Source organism: Aedes albopictus, chromosome 3, assembly GCF_035046485.1.
Source record: "Aedes albopictus strain Foshan chromosome 3, AalbF5, whole genome shotgun sequence".
Classification (NCBI taxonomy): Eukaryota; Metazoa; Arthropoda; class Insecta; order Diptera; family Culicidae; genus Aedes; species Aedes albopictus.
In genome coordinates this window covers 145840055-145850952 of record NC_085138.1, presented here as the reverse complement: position 1 = coordinate 145850952, position 10898 = coordinate 145840055, and the positions used below count along the sequence as shown (strand labels likewise).

Genomic DNA, 10898 nt, shown 5'->3' with positions numbered 1-10898 from the left:
AGTGTGCACTCCGGAAACGAGGGGTGGTTATCCGTGTCAGCATAGGAAAAACATGTGACGCAATAGCCAAGTGATTGTGGTATTTATGTGGTTAGCCGACTGCATATTGATTGATGATTAGGCGGGACCTATTTTCGCTTCATTTGTCGTCCAGATGATACCTCTCTGGAATAATGATTTGTTTTCTTCGGAATTGCGTGATACTTTTCGAGTGAAACCAGTGCGCTGCACTTTGTAATGCAATCCGGAGCGAGATTTCACACGGTAGCCGCGCTGGAGACCACACACATGCAAACGACCCGACCACAGCAGTTCTAATGCCCTCCTCAACTCATCAAGTTCATTTTTACGATTGTCACTGCAAAGGTCCACCGAAAGCCCTATTTCCCACCGAGCGATCTTACGCCTCAGCCCCAACCAGAATGAGCTCGTTTGTAATAGCGCTTGTAACTCTTGTTTGAATAGCCTCATTTTACGAGTTTCCTCACCTCGCCACACCGATGCGCGATGGTCAAACGCGTGGATCTCACATTGTCTCCCTCGCACCCGTCCCGTCGTCGTCGCGTCATCGTGGTGGCTGCTGCATTTCTTCGCCTAATTTGTCAGCCACCCGAACAGTTCCCACCCGGGCGAGAGTGCAACCGACCAACGACGCGACGATGACAACGAAACTCGCTGGGCAAATAAATTGCCCATCAACAACCAGCGGAAAGCACCGTCATCAAACGATCAAACCTGGCTACCAAATTGAAAATCTAATCAACTTTACATGGCGGCCGGTCGAGCATCCAGCAGCAGCGAGCGAATTTATGTTACGACCGGAATCGAGCGGGAGAGTCGTGCACGATCGGCGCGCTGCGTTGCGATCGCGCTAAGAGATCATTCACGCTTCCGTCTCCGCGTGCTTGCTTCGGCTACATAGAGGTGGGTACCTTCGACCTGGAGTCGCATGCAGATCGTGGAACGGCGACGGCGACCACGTGGCTGATTGACACGATTTGGTTGAGACTACGATGTCGACTACGATGATCACTGTCGAGTCCGTTTGAATTGATTTGATGGGTACCGAAAGAGGAGTAGAGTAGATCAATCGTGAATGATCGTTTTCGGATTTGACTTTCTTTCGGGAATAGTTGCACGGAACGATGGTTATTTCACAATAAATGTGGATGTGATAGATTCGATAAAATCCTAAAAAGAGTCATGAACAAAATTCAATTTATCCAAAACTAGCACTTTGATAAATGTTACTAAGATTGTTTTGAATTGGTTGTAGCGTTCTATAGGCACATTGAAATATCGTTCCTTACTGGAATACTAAGAGAAATCCTACCTCACTGCTTGGTGAATTGTTCAAGGGTTACAACTCTCGGTGGTGCGCTGGGTGCCACCCAGGAACGTGAAATCGCATTCACGCGATTGAGACTATATGATGATGGTGGCGTGAGTTTGGAGGCTAATGAGCATGATGAGCATCTCACGATTGCCCATCGATCGTTCGACTAATGGTTTGCCCATAGTTCTTGAAAGGTTCAAATGTGGATGTTTGATCGAACTGCACACGAAATGGATGTAAATGGGAAGTAGTCCGATTGGTGTAAACTGAAAGTGATGAAGATGGAGTTTTTTTTTTCTTTTGTACTTTGAAATTGTTTTAGAAGAATTGTGTCAAAATTCAGGTTGGTAAATACATGAAATTGGATTATAACATATATACATCTTGGTATTGGTTTGACAACTACACCTTATTATATGATATTAAAACTGAAATAATGGACAAGTGAATCTGATTAAAGATTATTGTTTTGTGCAAAATAACTATGATGTTGCAATGGCATCTGTGATCAACACTGTAGGCGTAAGAAAAACTCTGACTACAAGTCAATGAAATGTTATCTCAAGTCAGTAAGAGCGATAACACTCAGCAGAACAGAATTCCACGTGCCAACAGATGAGGTCTTATCTCTCGGATGTCATTACAATGCTTCCGCACATACCTATGGCATTCTCTCGTCGAGAGTCGAGAATTGTGATGCTGACACGGGTGACCCATTTTAACACCTGGAAGAGTCTTCCCACTACTGACTGGGATGGAACACACTTTTTACACGAGATAACTGCCTTGAGGCTGACAACTCTCCGACACGCTCTCTGTTTGCAGTTAAATATTTGAATTTGACAAGCTGGGTTCGTGTTTTCCGGAGAGCAGGTTTAGGAGTCGGTGTTGTTGCATTACATGGAAAGCCCATATATCTTAGTCTGCATTTTTAGGAGGCGTTGTAAAACTCTTTGGAGGTATTCGACAAACTATGATAAAACTTAATAGTGTTTGAAATTATAATTAGGGCAATTAAAAGTTGACTGTTAGACAAATTTACTTGGATAATATGTCTATAATTCATACCTCATAGCTAAATCTTGATAATGAAGATTTGGGATGAAATAAACAACTGATAACTTTATAAAAAAATAAGTTGTCCTAGAATAGTTTTTCTATAGGAGAGTTTAGCGCAGCGAAACATTTTTTTTGTCTCAAAAGTAAATTTATGTGTCCCTGAAGGATTTTGGACCGTCGAATCTGAATCTGGGCTCAGATTTGCTCCAGTACATCACAAAAGCTTCCACAATTTATAGGATAGAATATCTGTTGATTGCCAAAAAATAAGATTCATGCTTAACCCGGGAGCGGTCGCGTCGTGTACTGAGTACACGCACCATGAAAAATGCTCGCATGTGGTACACAGCGTGAGCGGGGCGTCGCTGCAGGTAGTCAAAAACGCGACTGCTCGAGGGTTAATAGCTTGCAGGAAATGAAGCTTAAAATCACGTATTTCTTCTTTAAATTGAGGTATAGTTTTGGTAACACGCTGGAGCAAATCAGAGCCCGAATTTGGATTAGGTGTCCTCAAAACTTTCAGAGAAAAGCTGATGAACACGAAGAGTTGGCTAAATGAGATTATCCGGTGAATTTGTTCCTTGTTTTGGGTTTTCGTTGTAATTGATATAGTTACTTAGGGGAATTTCAGAGGCGTGTTAAAGCGTTTTGGGGGACTTTAGGCTCTAAGGAGTTTCAGGTGATTTCAGTGGCTTTCGAAAGAGCTGCATACTTCCCTAGGGCTCATAAAGCCAAAGCTGAAGGGGCGTGGGTATCCATCATAACCATGCTGGGGTGACGGATTCGATTCCCGGTCGGTCGGAACTTTTGAAAAACTTTAACTTAATTATATTACATTATGTTGTTACCGTTTCGAGAAACGGTAAAAAGTGTGAGTGTGAGTGCTCGTTGTTACTGTACGTATCCGTTGTTGATCTGGATTAAGTGCCGTAATTCTAAGTGTTGCAGCGTTGCTAAAAGTGCAATATATGCATTAACATCAAACGCGAAATTTAGTTGCACCGTCTGTAATTAAATACGTTTCTAATTTTGAGGAATCCGTACAAAATTTTCGTTATTAAAGTCAGCCTGTAGTTGCTCGTCAACTGTGTAGTGAGTTTACAATGGCAGATACGAGAACCTGCAAGAAGTGCTCTCAGTGTATCGATGCAAAAACTGAGCCCTATAGCGTGTGTGAAGGCGAGTGCGCATGTTTATTCCACACCAGCTGCGTAGGATTAACCGAAGACGACTTGTGCACAATGGCGCTGAAGGCCAATATGATTTGGATGTGTGACCAATGCCTGAACAAGTTTCGAAGGACGCGTGACGATGCGGGAACTGATTCGGCGGCTCACCTGCCCAAAACTAAATCAATCGACGACGATGTTGCGGCCCTTAACCCGTATTGGCCTGAGTCAGCGCATATGAACTAAACATGTCGCCGTTCAACGAATACACAACGGATTTGAATAATTTTTTGACAGTACACTCGTACATATGTCTAGTTGGTAAAAGTGGACAGAGAACGTCGGAATGGTCCCTATGGCCGGAGTTATTCCGGTGGGTCACTGGGTCAGATTCGTATAAAAAGGGCTGTTTTTCGGTACACAGAGTGTTTTCCATTATGATTCGCTATTAAACTCACTCTATGTTCACTAAAACTTATACCTCTGCAACCAAACATTGTTTCCACACAGTTTTTGACCGTTTAGGAACTACCGGATGTGGCCACTGGACATAATCTCCGGAGGAACCTGCCACATATTGTATACTGGGGTACACAACCATAATCCATTTTTTGCAGCTCTATGTATTGACTTTAGCGGTATAGTGTCTTAGAAGATTTTGTTCTGTATACTGAACTCTTTATTTTTGGATTTTCACTTTTGTGATTAATCCACCTAAAAGTGCGACAGAATTCACTTTTTTCAAAAATGAAGATAGAGTGTTGGTGTCTTCTGCAAAGTTGTAGAAAAATGTATTGTTGGAAAGTTTGCCGAACAAACTATTACCTTATTTGCTTAATTATAAGAGATATGTATCGTTTTTTGTGAACGACCCCTCAAAATAGTTTTTTCGTTATATCTTTTTCTGGAGATTTTTGGTAATTTTCGTGTGTTCTACAAAGTTGTTCTTTGTTGTGAAATACACCTCCTTCTGCTTTTTTATCATTGGAATAACGCTCCAGGTTGAACAGAGCCTGCATCTCAACTTGAAAACGTAAATAGATTTTCTTAATGAGTCCTTGGAGAAATCCCTGGTGAAATCATGGAACGAATATTATAGAAATACCTGGAATGATAATAGGTCTCCTCCAGAATTTATTGAAGGAATTCTCCTTGCAATAACAACCACTAGCGTAGGCATCCTTTTTTTTTTCATTAATTCTTTTTGATAAATAGTAAGAAAATCGGGATGAAGGAGAAGGCAAGTCCCTTGTCTTGTGTATTTACAACTGAGATTCCTACAAAGGTGCTGCTGTGAATTCTTCAGATATTGCTTTAAAATTTCTTGCTGTGATTCCTTCAGGGTTTTCCAGTAGGATTTCAAGCAAAACTCCTAAAGAGAGAAATCTGAAAAAAATCGCTGGATATATCTATAGAAATCCTTGGAGAAATCACAGAACGGATTTGTATATGATAACGTGGACATACTTCTTGAGCAAGAATTTTAGAATTTCAGCAGGAATTCTTTGAGACGTTATTCAAAGATTTCTTCATTTTCCCAAGAGTTCTTCTTGACATTTTCGTCGGATTTCTCCAAGAGTTCCTTCAGGAATTCCTCTAGAAAATCTTCTAGGATACCTACCGTGATTTCTGCATTGATCCATTGTGTGTTGTTCTCAAAGTTATCCTGAATCGGATACAGAAGAAAATAGAAGATCTTGTGTTAACTATATTGTTACGCTCCGTATTATACTGGAGCAGGTTAACGAATTCCAAGAGTTCCTCTTTTTGGTGTTCATTGAGTACTAAAAAGCTTTTGATCGTCTGAGCCACGAAAATCTGTGGGACGCCCTGAGACGCAAAGGAGTTTCGAATAAAATCGTCAACCTCATGGAAGCGCAGTACGAGGCTTTTACATTCAGAGTTCTGCATAACGGAGCTTTGTCGGATCCCATCCGGGTAGTTTGGTACTATCACCGCTACTGTTTGTCATCGTAATCGACAAGATCATGGTGCAGGCGATTGACCGTGAACCAAATCGTAGGGTAGCTTAGCAGTCCATTGCAATGGAGCATGTTAGACCAACGATGCTCTAACATGCAGAATAAGCTCGACGACCAGACCGAACGCTCCTCTACGGCGGGTCCACCATTAACGTCAGCAAGACCAAATCGTTGGCTATCAACACGGATCAAGGCGGCTAGGACTGCTTTTCCGAATCTACGAAATATATGGAAATCCAGTCAGATCAGTCAACGCATCAAAACTCGAATTTTTAATTCCAACGTGAAATCTATGTTGTTGTACGCCAGCGAAACGTGGTGCGTATCAGCAGAGATCATACAAAAGCTACAGATTTTCATCAACCGATGTCTGCGGTTTATAATTCGGGCCTGGTGGCCTCACAGCTGGATTCCGAGTACTGAGCTCCATCGACGATGTTATTTGAAAGCGATATCAACAGAAATTCGAGAAAAGTCGACCACACACCACGAAAGAATGGAGATGAAATCTGTAAGCAAGCGCTGGATTGGAATCCGGCAGGACATCACAGCAGAGACAGACCCAGGAGCCCCTGGCGACGAAGCCTCAACAAGAAAATCAAAGAAGGCGAACCTGACCTGGGCCCAGGTCAAGGCTTAAGCCAGCAGCAGCCCAGGATGGGGATCTTCTACGTTGGCCCTATGTACCCCCAGAGGTGCTCAGGATACATGAGTGAGTGAGTGATTCCTGCAGAAGTACCTTCTGTGATTGCTATAGGGATGTTTAAAAGGTATCTCCAAAAATTCACAATGGAGATTACTCAAGAATGCGTGCTGAGTTTCCGTCAAGATTACTTCATATGATTCCTAAAGGAATTTCTTTCAAAATTATCTAATAATATCTTCACAAACTCACCCAGGGTTTTTTTGCCGAATTCCTCTAGTGATTTTTCTCTTAATTCCTCTTCGTATTTTGGAAATCCTCTCCAAATTTCTTTGAGAATTCCTGTTTGTCCTGAAATGGTACTGTGGTTTTTCCGGGCTTTCGTGGTGGGAATCCTATAAGAAGTGTTGCTGGAATTCTTCAAGCAATTCCTGCTAGAAATACTTCAGAAGGATTCCCAAGAGCAAAAAGTGCAGAAATACCATCTAGAAGTGCTTGAGAATTCTCAGCAAGAATACATGGAGAAATCCTGGTAGAAGTCCATGAATGAATCCGTGCAGGAATTTCTAAGGTTATTCCGAGAGAAATTATTGGAGGAATCCTTGGGAAAATCCCTAAAAGGATGACCGAAGCAATTTGCGGAGGAATCCTAGGAAAAATCCATGGAAAAACTTCAGAAATTTCCAGGAGAACCCATCAGACATTTCTAGAGGAATTCCAAGAGGATTTCTCAAAAGATTTGGGAAGCCTGCTAGGCTGTCTCTGAAAACTCTTCCTGGGATTCCTCAAGGGAATCTCTTGTAATTCTTCAGAAATTTCTGCTATGAATCCTTCAGAGAATTTGTGAAAGATAACTCTTGATATTTCTTATTGTATTCCTGTCATTACTGCTGAGATTCCTTCAGGAACTCCTACTTAGGAACTCCTACTCAGGAGTACTTAGTTTCTAAAGAAATCCATACTGGTATCGCTGGAGGAATCCCAGCAAGAATTTTTAGTGAAAATGTCAGACGAGTTTTTGGAAGTATCCTTGCAAAAATTGCAGGAGCAATCTGAAGAATAAATTATAAAGGATTCATTGGAACTATAGGCGCAATTTATGAAGAAATTTCTAGAGCAATTTCTGAAAGTATCTATAGAGAAATCACTGGAAGAACTATTGCAGGATTTATTAAAAAAAAATCCGTGGAGGAATTCATGAAAAAATACTTGGAGAAATCACTGGAAGAATTCCTGGAGGAACTTCAAGTGGACTCCCTGGAAGAATCCTGGATGGTTTCAGCAATCCCAGTAGCAATTCCTAGAGGAACCCAACTGGCATTCCGGAGATAATCCAATAGAAATTTATGAAATCATTATCTTGGAATTGTTCAACGAATGCCTGTTGGGATTATTTTAAATATTCTTGTTGAGATTGCTTCAAAGGTGTCTGCAATAGATTTTTTACATATCCTTACAAGAATACAACCCATGTAACACAGAAAACATCTTCAAAAATAAAAATTGCACAAGATGTATTATAATTGTACTATTGGTGGATCAGAAAACTTCTTATGTTATTCAAAAGTTGTAAATTAGTCGGTCAAAAACAAACAGAATGAAATTTTTATTTGTCTTAATTCCGTATGGAATGTGTTGAATCTCCTTTTAAAAATCATAGTTTTAACATGAAATTGAATAGGATTTGCTCACGATGTCAATCTTAATTTAAGCGGTAAGCGGTTCAAGTTGACTTTCCTGACCGACCTCTACTAAGATCAAGTACCAGCTCAGTTTTTGAGAAGAACTAGCTAAAATCAATAGAACGCACTACAAGCGAACACATTTGGTCGCTTTCTTCTAAATTTCTAGGTTCATACGGCGTTTATCATAAAGCCTCCTTTTGATAGACGACGATCTCTTCCCAAACAAAACATTCACAGACTGACGTCAAAACAGCAGCATCTTGGGTGCACCAACATCAAACTTACCAACATTAAATCATAAAATGTAGCACTGTGTTTGCTATCCTGGTCCTATTTTTTGGAGCAAAACTGCGGAATCTGCATTCTGGCCGCCGTGGAAATGTGAGCTTCTTTCACACGGTGCTGTCTAGGCGACACCGTGAATACCGGCACTGCTTATGGCTGCTGACGGTTGATGCAACTCCCTGCAGGTGGATGTCTTACCTGGATCCTGTCTCACAGATTCGGCATGCTGCGTCGGATACATTTTCAGCCTCCCGAGATCTCGAGAAAACTACAATCCGCCGACCGCCGCGCGGTCAAGAGCGTGAGCAGCACGATTATTAGTGTAAATATTTTGGGATCTCCAGTTAGTCTAGTGATTAAGGCTATGGATCGCCAATCCGGAGACGGCGGGTTCGATTCCCGTTTCAGTCGGGAAAATTTTCTCGACTCCCTGGACATAGTGTATCATTGTGCTTGCCTCACAATGTACAAATTCATGCAATGGCAGGCAAAGAAAGCCCTTCAATTAATAACTGTGGAAGTGCTCTAAGAACACTAAGTTGAAGTGAGGCAGGCCAAGTCCCAGTGGGGACATAGTGCCATTAAGAAGAAGAAGAAGAAGATTTTGACATTTGACAGCTACCTTTGTCAAAAGTTTAGCTGTATATAAGTTATTTTGGTGTCGGAATTACTTTTAAAATAACAAAAATATGAATGAAGTTTCAGTATGTTGAAAAAAACGCTATCCAGATGTATTTTTACCGTTCACTACAAATGGATCCTCAAATTTATATCGAGTTGTTCGTGGGATGTAATTTTTGCGTAAATTCAACTTATTTACAACCTGTGCTTAAGGTGTGAAGAAATTTTCTGTGTTCCACCAAAAACATAAGTCAGATGACAGTGCTGGCCAAAAGTATGAAGACACAAATAAAAATTTGATATAAAAAGACAGTCTTATTTCTCTTCGTTTGTTTATAATTCTAAAAAAAATATTTTCCTTAGTTGTAAAGTATTTCAATCTTACTTGTGGCATAACCAGAACAGTGCTATTGATCAAATTATAATTATGGTTCAAAATTTAATATTAGTGATATTTTTTTCGAACAATACTGTAATTCTCCTGAAAAGCTGCCATATTGCTTTTCGAGTGGATTTGTAAATAAATTCTCTAAATTTCAATATTTATAGTGACATTTTTAGTTCGGCTGTGAGGCGGTTCAATTTTGATGGAGTAAAACCAAAAGTTTCACCATAAATCTAGCAGCGCAGGTGAAACAAAACTACTGCCCCTGAGTATAACCCATTTCATAATTTTATTTCCCAAATAGTTTATTAGCTATTATACCCGAAAATAATCTTTTTGACTTTGAAATCATTTTTCAGCTTGACAAGTCATTTATTGTTTTTTTTACTAGTTCTTACATACAGTACCTTTTCATGTAGTCCGTTTGGCATTGTGTATGATTGGTGGGAATCTAAAGTTATAATACCGTCATATTGCTTAGTTCAAACTAATGCATATGGCATGTAACATAACAGTATTCTGCCAGCTGTATTACTTGAAAATTGCCTTATTACAACAAGCTTAAGAGGATGTATTATATAAGTATTTGCAGCTTGTCATTTACTACAATCAACTTCATTACAACTAATTATCATTCAAGAGATAAATATGTTAGCACAATTAGTGTACTAGCATACATCTTATATAACTTGTAAGATGTTGTATAAGCCGCCATTTTTTGCGCTGTTTTGATTATATAAGTGGTCCATATTAAGTAAATAATGCAAGAAAAATACAACAGAACTAGTATGATATGTGAAATATTAACAGTTATATAACAAGTTGTGTTACTTGGGAAGGATTCCTCCAGAGATTTATCTAAGGGGTCCTATATAAAATCCTCGTGCTATGTCTCCAGAGATTTCTTCAAGAATTACTTCAGGACTAGATTAGAATAGCAACAGATATTACTACTAGGACTTCTCTAGAAACTACTGCTGGGGTTTCTCATGCATTTTCAGCTAAAAGAGCTCCAGGATGATCAGCAGCGAGAGATACCTGCGTAATCCCAGTAAAAGTTGCTAATGGTTTCTACCATAAATTTATAAATAAATCCCAGCAATATTCCTGAAGTAATACCAGTAAGAATTTCTAAACCAATGTCAAGGTGATTTCCAATAGGAATTACTGGGAACATTCTAAGAACATTTTTGTTGTAATCCTCGTAGAAATCTTTGAAGGAATCACAGCATTAAATTTCGAAGGAATCTCAGCTGAAAATACTAGCTTTGGCATACTTCTCACTCTCCTAAATAAGTACAAGACAGAGACAGATGGAAGAGGGGGATTAGCCCTCTCCTTCATCCCGCTTTTCTTACTATTTATCAAAAAGAATTAATGAAGAAAGAAAAGGCTGCCTACGCTAGCGGTTGTTATTGCAAGGGTAATTTCTTCAATAAATTCTGGAGGACACCTATTATCATTCCAGGTATTTCTATAATATTCGTTCCATGATTTCACCAAGGATTTCTCCAAGGACTCATTAAGAAAATCTATTTACGTTTTCAAGTTGAGATGCAGGCTCTGTTCCACCTGGAGAGTTATTCCAATGATAAAAAAGCAGAAGAAGCTGTATCTCATAACAAAGAACAACTTTGTAGAACACACGAAAATTACCAAAAATCCCCAGAAAAAGATATAACGAAAAAACTATTTTGAGGGGTCGTTCACAAAAAACGACACATATCTCTTAT

The 10898-nt window shown here is 39.8% G+C and overlaps 1 protein-coding gene across 2 annotated transcripts in view; it reads right to left on the bottom strand.

Annotated features, from left to right (window-relative positions):
• LOC115271075 (uncharacterized) overlaps positions 1–10898 on the bottom strand; it is a 318130-nt gene that overhangs the window by 198900 nt on the left and 108332 nt on the right. The window lies entirely within an intron of this gene.